The sequence below is a fragment of the Cervus canadensis genome, chromosome 20 (assembly GCF_019320065.1).
Source record: "Cervus canadensis isolate Bull #8, Minnesota chromosome 20, ASM1932006v1, whole genome shotgun sequence".
NCBI classification, from domain to species: domain Eukaryota; kingdom Metazoa; phylum Chordata; class Mammalia; order Artiodactyla; family Cervidae; genus Cervus; species Cervus canadensis.
The window spans coordinates 32,291,419-32,307,082 of record NC_057405.1 but is presented as its reverse complement, the minus strand read 5'-3'; the positions used below and the strand labels follow the sequence as shown (position 1 = coordinate 32,307,082).

At 41.2% G+C, this 15,664-nt stretch overlaps 1 pseudogene; it reads right to left on the bottom strand.

Moving 5' to 3' along the window:
- Positions 1-4,507: 4,507 nt before the first annotated feature.
- The window catches only part of LOC122422706, a 47,961-nt pseudogene continuing 36,804 nt past the window's right edge, over positions 4,508-15,664 (bottom strand).

Below are 15,664 nucleotides of genomic sequence, written 5' to 3'. Positions count from 1 at the left end.
GAGAAGGAGAGGGAGAGACAAATTGGGAAAGTAGCATTGATATATATACACTATCATGTGTAACAGATAGCTAGTGGGAAGCTGCTCTATAACACAGCGAGCTCGGCTCAGCGCTGTGTGACAACCTAGAGCAGTGGGTTGGGGTGGAGTTGGGGGAGGCTCAAGAGAGAGGAGATATATGTCTACTTACAGCTGATTCATGTTATTGTACAGCAGAAACCAACACAAAATTGTAAAGCAATTACCCTCCAAAAATATAAAATAGAATCAGGCTCTGTTAAAAGAACCAAGTTATGTTTTTTCCCCCCATCACTGAGTTCTTTGCTTTCACATCCTAAAAATGTGGGTATGTGGGGGAGACTTTTGTTCTACCCAGGCTGTATCACCTCCATCTCAGACATCAGGATTTTGGATTATTGCCAAGCTGATCTTCCCAAAAACATGGCTGAAATAAGTGAACTGTTGGGAAGATCCCCTGGACGAGGAAATGGCAACTCACTCTAGTATTCTTGCCTGGAGAATCCCATGGATAGAGGAGCTTGGTGGGCTACAGTTGCAAAAGAGTCAGATACAATTTAGGGACTGAACAACAACATCCTACTTGATCTCTCAGATCATTTGCTGCCGCTGAGCACTCACTTGCCCCCTTTCTTTCATGTCTTATTGGAAAACAGTTGTTTCTCCTTCAGTCTCACTGACTCCCTCTGTTTTCTGTAGTGCTAATGACTGGCTTAATCCTTGGTGTCCTTCTTTTTTCTCTGTATGCCTTTAATTGCTGATCATTCCAATTGCATGGTTTCAACTGTCATTTCATTCATTCACTTCATATGTTACCTTGTTCTGGCCATTTGACTTGCAATCTACTTTGATTTATTAGATTTGCAGAGAATTAATCTGTTGATTTGTTTTCCAAACATTTTAAACTTCCACTATGTCACAGACACTTTGAATTAATTAATTTATTTTAATTGGGGGATAATTGCTTTACACTGTTGTAGTGGTTTTTGCCATATATTGACATGAATCAGCCCCCGGGTGCACATGTGCACATCTTTGTTTCCCGACCAGGGGAACCTGAGTCCCCTGCATTGAAAGACAGAGTCTTAACACTTGGACCACTGGGGAAATCCCTCATTTCAATTTTTTTTTATTTTTTGCAAAATCAAAATTAATAAATGTTTAACTAAATGTCTAGAAAATACAGCTATGTCAACATATGAACCACAAGTCAATTCACCCTCACATAGTTACATATCACTTATATATATTTTTAAATTAATTAATTTATATTAATTGGAGGCTACTTACTTTACAATATTGTAGTGGCTTTTGCCATACATTGACATGAATCAGCCATGGGTGTACATGTGTCCCCATCCTGAACCCCCCTCACCTCCCTCCCCACCCCATCCACAGGGTTGTCCCAGTGCACCGGCTTTGAGTGCCCTGTTTCATGCACTGAACTTGGACTGGTGATCTGTTTCACATATGGTAATATACATGTTTCAATGCTATTCTCTAAATCATCCCACCCTCGCCTTCTCCCACAGAGAAGTATTACTGCTACTGCTGCTAAGTCGCTTCAGTCGTGTCCGACTCTGTGCGACCCCATAGACGGCAGCCCACCAGGCTCCCCCATCCCTGGGATTCTCCAGGCAAGAACACTGGAGTGGGTTGCCGTTTCCTTCTCCAATGTGTGAAAGTGAAAAGTGAAAGGGAAGTCGCTCAGTTGTGTCTGACTCTTAGCGACCCCATGGGCTGCAGCCTACCAGGCTCCTCCGTCCATGGGATTTTCCAGGCAAGAGTACTGGAGTGGGTTGCCATTGCCTTCTCCATTCATGTTTCAATGCTATTCTCTCAAATCACCCCACCCTTGCCTTCTCCCACAGAGTCCAAAAGTCTGTTCTTTATATCTGTGTCTCTTTTGCGTCTCACATATAGGGTCATTGTTACCAGCTTTCTAAATTCCATATATATGCATTAATATACTGTATTGGTGTTTTTCTTTCTGACTTACTTCACTCTGTATAATAGGCTCCAGTTTCATCCATCTCATTAGAACTGATTCAAATGCATTCTTTGAAATAGCTGAGTAATAGTCCATGGTGTATATGTACCACAACTTCCTTATCCATTTGTCTGCTGATGGACATCTAGCTTGCTTCCACATCCTGGCTATTGTAAGCAGTGCTGCAATGAACATTGGGGTACACGTGTCTCTTTCAATTCTGGTTTTCTTGGTGTGTATGCCCAGCAGTGAGATTGCTGGGTTGTATGGCAGTTCTATTTCCAGTTTTTTAAGGAATCTCCACACTGTTCTCCATAGTGACTGTACTAGTTTGCATTCCCACCAACAGTGTAAGAGGGTTCCCTTTTCTCTGCACCCTCTCCAGCATTTATTGTTTGTAGACTTTTTGATGGCAGCCATTCTGACTGGTGTGAGACCTCATTTCATTTTATATGTGAAGAAATTTAGTGATTTGCTCAAGATTACACTACTGGCAATAATCAGGGCCAGAAAAATAGTTTTCCTCATTCCCAAGTATGGATTCTTTTCACTACTTGAGGATCCTGAGGTAAATTCTTTTCAGCTTCTCTTAGCATTTCCAGAAGGATGTTACTTGAGATGTTGTTGTTCACTGGCTAAGTCGTGTCCAGCTCTTTGAAACCCCATGGTTGTTAGCACACCAGGCTTCCCTGCCTTTCACTATCTCCCAAAGTTTGCTCAAACTCATGTGCATTGAGTTGGTGATGTCACCCAAACATCTCATCCTCTGTCACCCCCTTCACCTCCTCCCCTCAATCTTTCCAGCTTCAGGTCCTTTCCAACAAGTCAGCTCTTCTCATCAGGTGGCCAAATTATTGGAGCTTCAGCTTCAGCATCTGCCCTTCCAATGAATATTCAGGGTTGATTTCCTTTAGGATTGACTGATTTGATCTCCCTGCTGTGAGATGTTAACTGATGCTGTTTGAAAAAAACCACCAGAAACATAAATTTGGGAAATATAGGAAGTATAAGTGATTTCTTTTCTGCTAGTACTCTCTGAACCTTTGACATGCTAGTGTACATTGTGAATATACAATGGACACCATCTTATATAACATTTTCCAGAGGTATTTGGCCAGAGAACCAGTGCTTCATAGCCCTTCTCAGGGCTTGTTTCCACCAGAATTAATCTGAGAAATGTCATCCTAGAAAATGGGAACTCTAGATCGCAGCACTAGTTCTTAATCTGTTTCACTCGCCAAGAGAAATCTTAACTTTACCATCCCCTGCTTGACTACACAACAACAAGGTTATTATGAATTGAGTCACACACCATTTTCAACTCTCATCAAATTTTTTTCTTGAGCTGAACCCAGCTGATAGTTCAAGGAGGCCCTCAACTTCTGGCAGAGAACCAGCTGAGTCTGTGTATACATGCTTGGGAAAATCAGATTATTACTTAATAGGAGTCTTCACATTTGAAGCAGTTGCTAAATTCAAGGCACCAGGGCAAGTATTTTTATAAGCACTATCTCATTTAATCCTCATGCCTATCATGGGGAGAAAGTACGAATGTGAGCTCGATTTTACAAATGGGAAAATGAAAGTCCAGCAGAACATGCATGTTGTTAAAAAAAAAAAAAAAGAAAGAAACAGACAACAAGCTCAAAATAGAGTCATCTGTGCTAAACCCACATCACCAAATTGAGACATAGTACCTGACCTAACTGCAGCTTCAACCTCCCCCAAGAATGTAATCACCAGCCAGTTTGGAATTTTCTGGTCAGCACTAGTGAGGTAATTCACCTGATAGACCCTCCTGTTCCCTGCTCTTTCTGTCTATAAAGTCTTCCATTTTATACAACTCCTTAGATCTCTTTTCTAAGAGATTTGCTAGATGGGAGGATGGCCAATTTACAAATCATTCAGTTCAGTTCAGTTCAGTCACTCAGTCGTGTCCGACTTTGCGAACCCATGGACTGCAGCACGCCAGGCCTCCCTGTCCATCACCAGCTCCTGGAGCCTACTCAAACTCATGTCCATTGAGTCGATGATACAAATCACTGAACAAAGTTAGTTAGATCTTTAAATTTACTCAGCTAAATTTCATATTTTAACAGACTAGATGGCTGTGTCAGGATCTCCAGTGAACTTCTGATGGCTTGAGAAACAGTGAGAAACACAGGCATGAAGTGAAGTGAAGTTGCTCAGTCGTGTCTGACTCTTTGTGACCCCATGGACTGTAGCCTACAAGGCTCCTCAGCCCATGGAATTTTCCAGGCAAGAGTACTGGAGTGGGTTGCCATTTCCTCCTCCAGGGGATCTTCCCAACCCAGGGATTGAACCAGGGTCTCCCGCATGGCAGGCAAACACTACCGTCTGAGCCACCAGGAAAGCAACACATACACAATATCTGACAACCCTTTGAGTTCTCCGTGTTTCTCACCATTCCCCAAGATGGTGGGTAAGTTCCTCCCAATGTCTCTTTGTGTCAAGCTCTTGATCTAATTTGCTTTCCAGTCAGTCCCCCGGTTGATTGGAATCCTGAGTTCCACGTTGGAAGCTGCTTGTCATTAGGGACACAATTTCCCACTTCAGTCCTTGGTTCTGTTCCCACATCTCACGTTGGGACCTGCTGGAAGCAGGTCCTCGCTTGTATGGAGTCAGTTCACGGTCCCCATTCTTGGGGTTTGCTTTCCTGGCATCCAGTACTGTCCTCAGTTCCAAGTTCAACGCTGAGCATTGATGGCGGTGTGTACCACGCCTTCCCTTGACCAGGCTGCAGTAACGTCTTTTGGTTACTACCGGCATGGTGCAGTGCCTGTTTGTTTGTCTTGTGCAGATAAAGGTCATTGCTAATGGGAACATTTAAGACAAAAATGCCGCGAAACCAGTGGGCATGAGTCAAGCAATTAAAAGCTGTTAAGAGTGTTTGCCACCTAACCCCAAGGCCCCAGTGTTAGGATACGTTCACCATGGAATGGGTTAGATTGACACTAGGTCACACTCTAACCTCGAGAAAATTTCCTTGCAATGATGTACATTGCAAAGCTCCATACAGTTGCCAACTCCACACCACATCCTTCTTAGGTAGTAATCTGGTTCCAAGAGACCCAAAAGGCTTAGCCAAAAGAAATGGGATTTTTAAGTTCAAAAGAGCACATCATTTTCCAACACACATGCTTATTTTATATTTAAAAACGGTAATTCCAGAAACTCTAGATAGTTACATAAATGGCAAAATCTTGCTTAGAAAACCTAGAATTATATTGTTGTTTCATGCCTTGAGAATTTAGCTTGGTAACTGTCAACTTGTGTGTCAGTGTGCAGACCTTCAGTCCTGTCTGACTCTTTGCGACCCCATGGACTGTAGCCCGCCAGGCTCCCCTATCCATGGAATTCTCCAGGCAAGAATACTGGAGTGGGTAGCCATTCCCTCCTCCAGGGAATCTTTCCCACCCAGGGATTGAACTCATTTTTCTTTGTGTCTCCTGCGTTGGCAGATGGGATCTTTATCACTGTGCCACCTGGGAAGATGCTTGAGAGCCCCCAGTATGGCCAGACATAAATGTAGGTTGAAATCCATTTGGAGCTAAGGGTCCCAAGAAACTGCTTTCAGGCGTATTCCGATGAAATAAGTTCATTTAAGAAGTACACTTGAAAATTGTTGTTGTTCAGTCACCAAGTCGTGTTTGACTCTCCGTGACCTCATGGACTGCAGCATGCCAGGCCTCCCTGTCCGCCACTATCTCCTGGAGTTTGCTCAAACTCATGTCCATTGAATCGATGATGCCGTCCAACCATCTCATCCTTGTTGCCCTCTTCTCCTTCTGCCTTCAATCTTTCCCAGCATCAGAGTGTTTTCCAATGAGTCACCTCTTCACATCAGGTGGCCAAAATATTGGAGCTCAGCTCCAGCATCGGTCCTTCTAATGAATATTCAGGGTTGATTTCCTTTAAGACTGACTGGTTTGATCTCCTTGCAGTCCAAGGGACTCTCAAGAGCCTTCTCCAGTGCCACAGTTCAAAAGCATCATTTCTTCAGTGCTCTGCCTTCTTCACTGTCCAGCTCTCACACCTGTACATGACCACTGGAAAGACCAAAGACCATGGTCTTGACTATACGGACACTTGAAAGTAAGGCTTCCAAAATTAAACAAGTAAAATATGATACCTAGTTTTTAAGGCATTCTTTTCCCCCTGTTATTTATTCACTTATCTATTTATGTTTGGCTGCTTTGGGTCTTTGTTGCTGTGTGGGCTTTCTCTAGTTGTGGCGAGTAGGGGCTACTCTCTAGTTGGGGTCCATGGACTTCTCACTGCGGTGGCTCCTCTCGTTGTGGAGCACGGGCTCTAGGTGCTCAGGCTTCAGTAGTTGCAGCACATGGGCTCAGCATGTGGCACATGCGCTAGTTGCACCCTGGCATGTGAGATCTTCCTGGACCAGGAATCAAACCCATGTCCCCTGCATTGCCAGGGGGATTCTCAACCACTGGATCACCGTGGAAGTCCTAGGCTAACTATTTTAATTGGTATGCAGACTCCCCCAGAAGGCTTCAAGTTTCCAAAAATAGCTTCACTGAAAGATTCTTTGCAAAAGGGTAATGAAAAATTAAAAGGCATATAAGGTGAGAGGTACCCAAAATGAAAGGCTGTAAGACCATCACAACTACAGCTCGTCTCTACTTCTCTTTGAGTAGTCTGTCAGTACAGGAGTTGCAAGAAGACATGGGTTCAGTCCCTGGGTCAGGAAGGTCCCCTGGAGAAGGAAATGGCAACCCACTCCAGTATTCTTGCCTGGAAAATCCCATGGACAGAGAAGCCTGGTGGGTTACGGCCCATAGGGTCGCAGAGAGTCAAACATGACTGAGAGACTGCACATATACAGTCATTCTAGAAATCCTTAATCTGAACTATCCTTCCTCTCTGAAGAGACTGTGACTATAAACTGAAGTCCACCAAGCTATCAGTCTTGCAGATGCCCCTCCAGATATCTATCTTTGAAGAAGGACCCCTGTATGGATCCCTCCAAAAGTTGATGGGACTCTGGGATTTTCTGGTAAAGTGCTATGTTATTCCTTTAAACAGTCAGGGAAAAGCTAAATTAAAATTAATGGAAAACTTTGCCAAATTGTGGTAGATACTGAAGCTACAGGAAAGAGGATCCTGGGAAAACTGGTAGAAAATCAGATAAAGGTGAAACTTCTTACCAGAGTCAGCTCTCCCAAATCTTTGCAGTATCCAGTGAAAGTGTTTGGGCTTCCCAGGTGGTGCTAGTGGTAAGGAACCTTCTTGCCATTGCAGGAGACATTAAGAGACAAGGATTGAGTCCCTGGGTTGGGAAGATCCCCTGGAAGAAATGGCAAGCCTCTCCAGTATTCTTTCCTGGAGAATTCCATGACCAGAGGAGCCTCGTGGGCTACAGTCCATGGGGCCACAAAGAGCTCTCTCAAATCTCTGTAGTATCCAGCAGAGAGGAAAACACTTTCTGCACCCTCTATGTGAATGCCTCTTGAGTCCAACATGTTGTTCAATATTGCCATAAATATATACTGTTTGTCCTGGCTGAAACCTGACAAGATATATAAAAGTTTTTGTTTTTTTTTTAAAGTAACTTTATAGTCAGATACATATTTGTCAGAAATTGGAAACTGATCTTCAGGGTCTGATAGGAATCTTTTTAGGTTTCCTCTCCTAACCGGAAATGAAACTATGTACCCAGAGGGAAAGAAAAGCTTTCTAAAGCCTTTGTGAAAGGATTTACTAAAATATTCCAAAGACAAACAGCTCTAAATCCAGGACACAGAAATCTTTTGATTTTATCTTAGTTAGAAATCTCCCTGATATTAACAACACAACCACCACAAATTAAAGATAATATAGTTGGATGGGGATGAATCTATGATGTCTTTTAGGTTGCAATACAATTGTTTAAGGAATTGAGAGCAACTGTTCTTAGCTTACAAATCTTTGCAAAACTAGAAATGCAACTCTAGAGGCAATTCAAAATCTATCCATTCCTTTTTACCAATTCCCAAACTTCCTCTATTTATCTCAGTTCAGTTCAGTCACTCAGTCATGTCTGACTCTTTGCAACCCCATGGACTGCAGCATGCCAGGCGTCTCTGTCTCAAAAGGCTTGTAAATATTGTGAAAATTCTTGCCTTAGGAAACCAAAGCCTTTCTTTGGGAAAACTGCATTTTTTTCTTTCTCTGTGCTTTTGAGATCTAAGTGTAAGTCTCTTACACACTTCAGGGAGGTAACTCTTATCAGAAGGAAAACTAGAACGGGAAAGAAAGATCACTTGAAACTTAGATGAATAAAATTTTTTATAAATGTCTCCTCCACAAATATTAGTAAAAACCTTTAGCTATCTGAGCAGGTATCTTAACTTATTCTATCTACCAAAAAAAGAACTTAGATCCAACTTCTTTATTTTTGGATCTGATGATTTTTTTAAATTTATTTATTTTTAATTGGAGGATAATTGCTTTACAATATTGGGTTGGTTTCTGCCATACATCAACATGAATCAGCCATAGTATATATATGTTTCCTCCCTCTTGAAATTCCCTCCTACCTCCGTCCCCACCAACTTCTTTTATAACTAGTGAGTTTTGTATCACTGTAGCTGATTCATGGCAGTAATTTTTAAATTACTGCCATATATATAATCATCTCCCCAGGTGGCTTAGTGCTAAATATATGTATATATGTGTATACATATATATATATATAATAAATATGTGATATGTTATATTTTCTACCTCTAGACAGTATTACTGAAATTAACTTGTAAAAGAGCTCTATTTTTTAAAAATTTTCTAAGGAAAATTAAGCACTTATATGAATCACATATTTATAAAATTCTTATAATAAAAACTAACCCAAATGCTTTTCAAGTTCATGTGATATGAGATAACTTTTAGTAATTATAAATTAGTTTAAGTTCACTGGTACAATTAAAATAGACATCTCTTTAGGGTTATCAAAAATAATGCTGACTTACAACGTTTATTCTACTTGGGTTTACTAGTCAAATAAGTTCATGTTCCTTTACAAAATTTGTCACTAAGACAAATAATTTTTACAACTAATCTAAACATAATTACTGAAAACAAGTGAATCAAAAAGCTACAAGTAGGATAAAATTTTTAAGTATATTTTTAAATAGTTTCCTTAAAATTTTTTGGAGAGCTTAAAGTTTTGCTAAGTTTAATTAAATGATGGATGGTCAGTAAATTTCTAGGTCATTTCCAAATAAGATAAAGTCTGAAACATTAATTACTGAACATGAGTTTATCTACTTTTGACTTCCTTTTAGAGGAACTAAGGTTATGGGTCTATTAGTAAACATGTTTGTGCCATGCTGAGAAATTTACTATGAGAAAGTTTACATTTCCAGAAGTTATGAAAAGTATTTATAAGTCTGTCAGTTCACAGAATGTTAGTATGAAACAGTTCATAATTGTTTACTTCTTTATTTTCATTAAAATTAAGGGTTTTTTTAAGGGCCAAAAATTCTAACATATTTAATTAAGGTTTGAAGAAAAGTAATCTTTGGTAAGGAATTTTATGCGTGGTCAGGACTGGCTAAAATTGGAATGAATTTAATTGAGTGAATGAGTTTTATGTGAAAAGTAAACTGGTGAAAAATTGGTTTCTCTCTGTTAAAAAGACAAAGTTTTCTTAGACTATTGGTTCGCTCTTGATAAGAGATTGTAAAAGGTTCTCTTTGCCGTTTAAAGCAATCTGCCTAGAAAACAAAGATTCTGTGCTTTGTCACAGTAATTTCCAGTGTTGCCTTTATCAGGTCTTTGATTACTTAAGAAAGTTGAATCTTCTCTATTAAAAGAGCTAAGTTAAAAAAAAAATCCAATTATTTAACTTTCCATGTTGGCCTGTGAAGTCTTTGATTGTCATGGTGGTTAGATGTATAACTGGGTGTTTTGTTCTGCTTTTTTTTTTACAGTTATTTATGATCTTATTTCACAAAGAGTTTCAAGTTTTAAAATGTCTTAAAAAAAATTCCCCAAATCAAATCCTAAATGAAGTCTTTTTGACTTAAACTAACTTCGGGGTTTTCCTGAGGGTCCCTGGAAAGTTTTAAAAGATTTGCTCTCCCTTCTTATAAAAACAGAGATTACTTAGACTTATTTGACCTGCTAAATTACATGGGAAGTATTGTCAAATATGAAGTAATACTAAGGCTTCTTTATGCCATATTTGTATATGTTATAAATATTCCAGAAATTGTGTAATATTCCTGAAGTCTGATATGTCCTAGTATAATGTTACCACAATAATTCCAGTTATCATTTTAAAGTGTTATGTGTCACCAAAATAACCAAATTTCATCGTTAATTCTACTGTAATGAACTCTCATGAGACATTTTTTTTTCCATTTATTTTTATTAGTTGGAGGCTAATTACTTTACAATATTGTAGTGGGTTTTGTCATACATTGACATGAATCAGCCATGGATTTACATGTATTCCCCATCCCGCTCCCCCCTCCCACCTCCCTCTCTACCCGATCCCTCTGGGTCTTCCCAGTGCACCAGGTCCGAGCACTTGTCTCATGAGACATTTTTAAAAGCTTTTTGTAATTCACAGAAAGTTAGCATTTTACCAGGAGGCAAGTGCAGTTGTAAAGAATCTGTCTGCCAACACAGGAAATGCAATGAGACACAGGTTCGATTCCTGAGTTGGAAAGAAGCTCTGGACTAGGAAATGGCAACCCACTCCAGTATTCTTGCCTGGAAAATTCAATGGACAGAGGAGCCTGGCAGGCTACAGTCCATGGGGCCACAAAGAGTCGGACACGAATGAGCGACTGTGCACACACATTGTTTTACTAAACTCTTTTTTCCCTTAACTCTGTTGTTGGCCTGGAAATGCCTCCACTTATATCTCCCAGGCCATTGCTAAGGTGGGGGGTAATCTTTCAGACTGTTGGATTTGTCAACAGAAACCCTTATCTGTCCATGATGTGTGAGACCCCTGACCCATTTTCCTGTTTCTGGATAACAACCCCAAACTTGGGGAATGTTGTACCTAGACTCCATACAAAAAAATGGACACCGAACAAGGGTAAGCAGAATAAAACTTCCTGTGTGGTCTACTGACACTTAACATTTTACTGGCATCCGTGGTTGTCACCCTTCCAGTCCTGAGCCACAAATTCAAATGGGAATTTTCAGGAAGCATTTATGATTCAGGGTTTGCTTCCTTCAGTGGGGCCCTCCTTCCCTGGCCAACACCACCTGCTGCACCTGGATTAATTCTTCTGGGGCAATTGAAACTCAGTCACACAAGGTCACTGAGCAAGTTACTTGGTTTTAAAAGATGACTCCTTCAACAGGGTCTGCCTTTGACTTATTTGATTTTGATTGGTTTGGATCTTGGGGACCATGGCTCCAGAGAGCACTCCGGACATTGGGAATTATCCTGCTTATAACAGGATAATTATATATTTATATATGTAATTCACAGTAGTCTTCCTAATGTGCTATGTTCTCTCAAGACTTTAAGGGCATGTTCACAGCCAATAACCACCAAGAAAATGATCCCCCTGAGTCTGGAGCATCAGAAAAAGAATGAACAGAATGCCTGACTTAAAAATCGTGAACCTGAATTAATAGCCTATGACTATCACAGAAATTAAGCCAAAAAAAGAAAAAGTCATGACCTGTGAATACAACAAGAGAACAGCAGGAACTTGAAAAATTTTAGAGCAGTAGCTGCTCACTAATGCCTTAAAAATTTTTTTTTAATGAATTTTTATTTACTGCAACAATAGTATTAAATGTTTTATTGGAGAACAGCTGCTTTACAATGTTATGTCAGCTTCTGCTGGGCAGCCAAGTGAATCGGCTACACACATACACGCATACACGCATACATGCATACACGCATACACGCATACACACGTCCCCTCTGTTTGGGATTTCCTTCCCGTTTAGGTCACCACAGAGCGCTAAGTAGTGCTCTCTGTTGGATGCCGTAGGTTCTCATTAGTTATCTATTTTATACACAGGATCAATCGTGTATGTGTATCAATCTCCCAGCTCATCCCACCTCTCCTTTCCCTCTTGGTAGCCATACATTTGTTTTCTACATCTGTCTCTATATTTCTGCTTTGTGAATAAGATGGCCTGTACCAATGTTTTTCTGGTTCCACATATGTGCATTAATATACAATATTTGTTTTTCCCTTTCTGACTTAATTCACCCTGTATGACAGTCTCTAGATCCACACACGTCTCTACCAATGACTCAGTTCCATTCTTTTTTATGGCTGAGTAATATTCCACTGTATACACACACCACGTCTTTATCCATTCCTCTCTCAACAAACTTTTAGTTGTTTCCATATCCTGCTATTGTAAATGAAAATGAAAGTGTTAGTCATTCAGTCGTGTTTGACTCTTTGTGATCCCATGAACTGTAGCCAACCAGGCTCCTCTGTCCATAGAATTCTCCAGGCAAGGTTACTAGAGTGGATAGCCATTCCCTTCTCCAGGGGATCCTCCCAAACCAGAGATTGAACCCAGGTCTCCTGCACTGCAGGCAGATTCTTTACTATCTGAGCCACCCAGAAGCCCACTATTGTAAATAGTGCTGCAATAAATATTGAGGTGCATGTGTCTGTTTGAATTATGGTGGGGTTTTTTTTTTAGTATATGCCCAGTAGTGGGATTGCTGGGTCACATGGTGGTTCTATTGTTGGCCAATAAACACGGGAAAAGATGCTCAACCTCACTAGTTATTCAGTTCAATTCAGTTCAGTCACTCAGTTGTGTCTGACTCTTTGCGACCCCATGGGCTGCAGCACGCCAGGCCTCTCTGTCCATCACCAAGTCCCGGAGTCTACTCAAACTCATCTCCATTGAGTCGGTGATGCCATCCAACCATCTCATCCTCTGCTGTCCCCTTCTCCTCCTGCCCTCAATCTTTCCAAGCATCAGAGTCTTTTCCAATGAGTCAGCTCTTCGCATGAGGTGGCCAAAGTATTGGAGTTTCAGCTTCAGCATCAGTCCTCCCAATGAACACCCAGGACTGATCTCCTTTAGGATGGACTAGTTGGATCTCATTGCAGTCTAAGGGACTCTCAAGAGTCCTCTCTGACACCACAGTTCAGAAGCATCAATTCTTTGGCGCTCAGCTTTATTTATAGTCCAACTCTCACATCCATACATGGCCACTGGCCTTGACTAGATGGACCTTTGTTGGCAAAGTAATGTCTCTGCTTTTTTAATATGCTGTCTAGATTGGTCATAACTTTCCTTCCACTAGTTATTAGAGAAATGCAAATTCAAAACTACAATGAGATATCACCTCACACAGGTTAGAATGGCCATTATCATAAAATCTACAAACAATAAGTGCTGAAGAGGGTGTGGAGCAAAGGGAATCCTCTTGCACTATTGGTGGGAATGTAAATTGATATAGCCACTATGGAGAACATAGAGGTTCCTTAAAAATGTCCTTGATTTTGGTCACATCTCAGTGAAACTAAGAGCCTGATCAAAGGGGGGAATTGTTTTAAAAAAAAGGCAACCGGTCCCAAATGGAGACACTGTGCTAAGCGCATGTCACCAAACTGAGAGTTAATACCTAGTATAATTGTCATTTCCCCTGGAGGAGGGCATGGCAACCCATTCCAGTATTCTTGCCTGGAGAATCCCATGGAAAAGGAGCCTGGTGGACCTCAGTCCATGGGTTCGCAAAGAGTCAGACACGACTGAAGCAACTCAGCATGGACACACACACATAATTGTCATTTCAGTCTTCCCCAGAGTGTAATCACCCATCAGTCTAGAATTTCCTGGTCAACATTAGTGAGAAAAGCCACTTGATAGACCTCTTTTGTTCCCTAAAGGAAGGGGACCTTGCCTGAAACAATCTGCTCTTTCTTAGGTCCTCCCTGCTTCCTGCGTAGAAAACTCTTCCGTTTTGTCCAGTTCATCGGAGTTCCTTTCTGTTTGCTAGATGGGATGCTGCCTGATTCATGCATTGTTTTTTAAAAAGCCAAATAGATCTTTACGTTTACTCAGTTGATTTTTGTGTTTTACCAGCATCCATGGACACACAGGTGGCTGTGATGAACTTGAACCTCACACTCTGATCTGTCTCAACAGAACCCATACATTTAGCTCCACATTCTTATGCTCTGACTCATTATCAAAATATCAGAGAAATGAATTTGATTAAATGAATAGAAGAAGGTAACAGAAGAGACTAGCGTCTGTGTCTGTTACCAAACCCAAGGCTGGCTGCTTGCCACTCAAAAGCCATTAAAAAGGCCAGGTTGGCAGAAAGGGAAGTTTGCTCTATTTTGGATGCCAGTGGCCAGGGACTGGGAGGAAACAGGATGTCTGTTCAAAGGCCAACTCCACCCACTGACAGTCAGTGGGCAAGAGCTTTATGGGCTGAGGGAGAGGGCTACACGCAGAAACAGCAGTCAGCTGACAATCGCCTTGAAATTGATCATCGGTGGTCTGACCAGCGTCATCCTGATTGCTTTAAGTACAATTAATCTTGAGTTCCCTCATAGCTCAGTCGGTAAAGAATCTGCCTGCAGTGCAGGAGACTTGGGTTCGATTCCTGGGTCGGGAAGATCCCCCGGGAGAAGGGAACGGCAACCCACTCCAGTATTCTTGCCTGGAGAATCCTGTGGACAGAGGAGCCTGGCGGGCTACAGTCCATGGGGTCGCAAGAGTTGCTCATAACTGAGTGACTCTCACTACTACCACTAATCTTCAGTTCCAGAGTAGGTTTGTTTCCATTTCCTTGAGGCCAGTTCTTGGAACGGTGGCAGTTTATGTCACAGCCACAGTCCCGTCATCATGTTGCTAACTTCTTCCACCTGGTGGGGGCTTCAGTATCTCTAAGACAGCTCACAGGATATGGCTCAGAGTACTATCTATAGCCCTTGAGAAGAAAGTAAAGGTCCTTGACTATATTTAATGACTAAACTATTATTATTTGGTCTCCTTTGACTGTTTTCCTTTGTTCCTGCATGTTCTCACTTCTCCGATTAAACTTATTCTTTGTCTAAAGTTCTTCCACAGAAAAAAGGCAGGCTGAGGACATGGGGGGCAAGGACCAAAGCGTCTTGCTCTGTTTCACGTCCACTTACTGGTACTTAGAGCTGCATTCCCAGCTCCCAGTTCAGTGGCTGGCATGTACCATGGGCTTAAAAGATCTCTGTTAGATAGAAACTGGATTGCATGATATAGAAACAATGGAGCAAATGAAGAAAAGCATCAAACAACACAGTGTCTTCACTGCAACCAGGAGGAGAAAAATCACATCACTCTTTGGAATTTCTGGAATGATTTTGAGAGCTGTGTGTTTCACCAGGTCATAATTTCCCTGTTGGCTCATGGAATTAGAGAATCAGTCACTACAGCTGGGATGGGCTGTCATCATCACCACTCTTGGTTGTCTCTCTGTTATTACACAATGCCATTGCAACAGGCATAAGTAAAGCATACTTACACAATCTTGAGTTTCTTGAAGAAGAAGTGCCTGTTAATCATATATCAACTCCTTGCCAGCCCAACAAGTAGATTTAATCTTGGATATTTAAGTAGATGACATGTCAGCAATATAGACAGAAGTTTTATAAGGAAAGAAATAAAACCAAGAGGTAAAAGTCATTTTCCAGG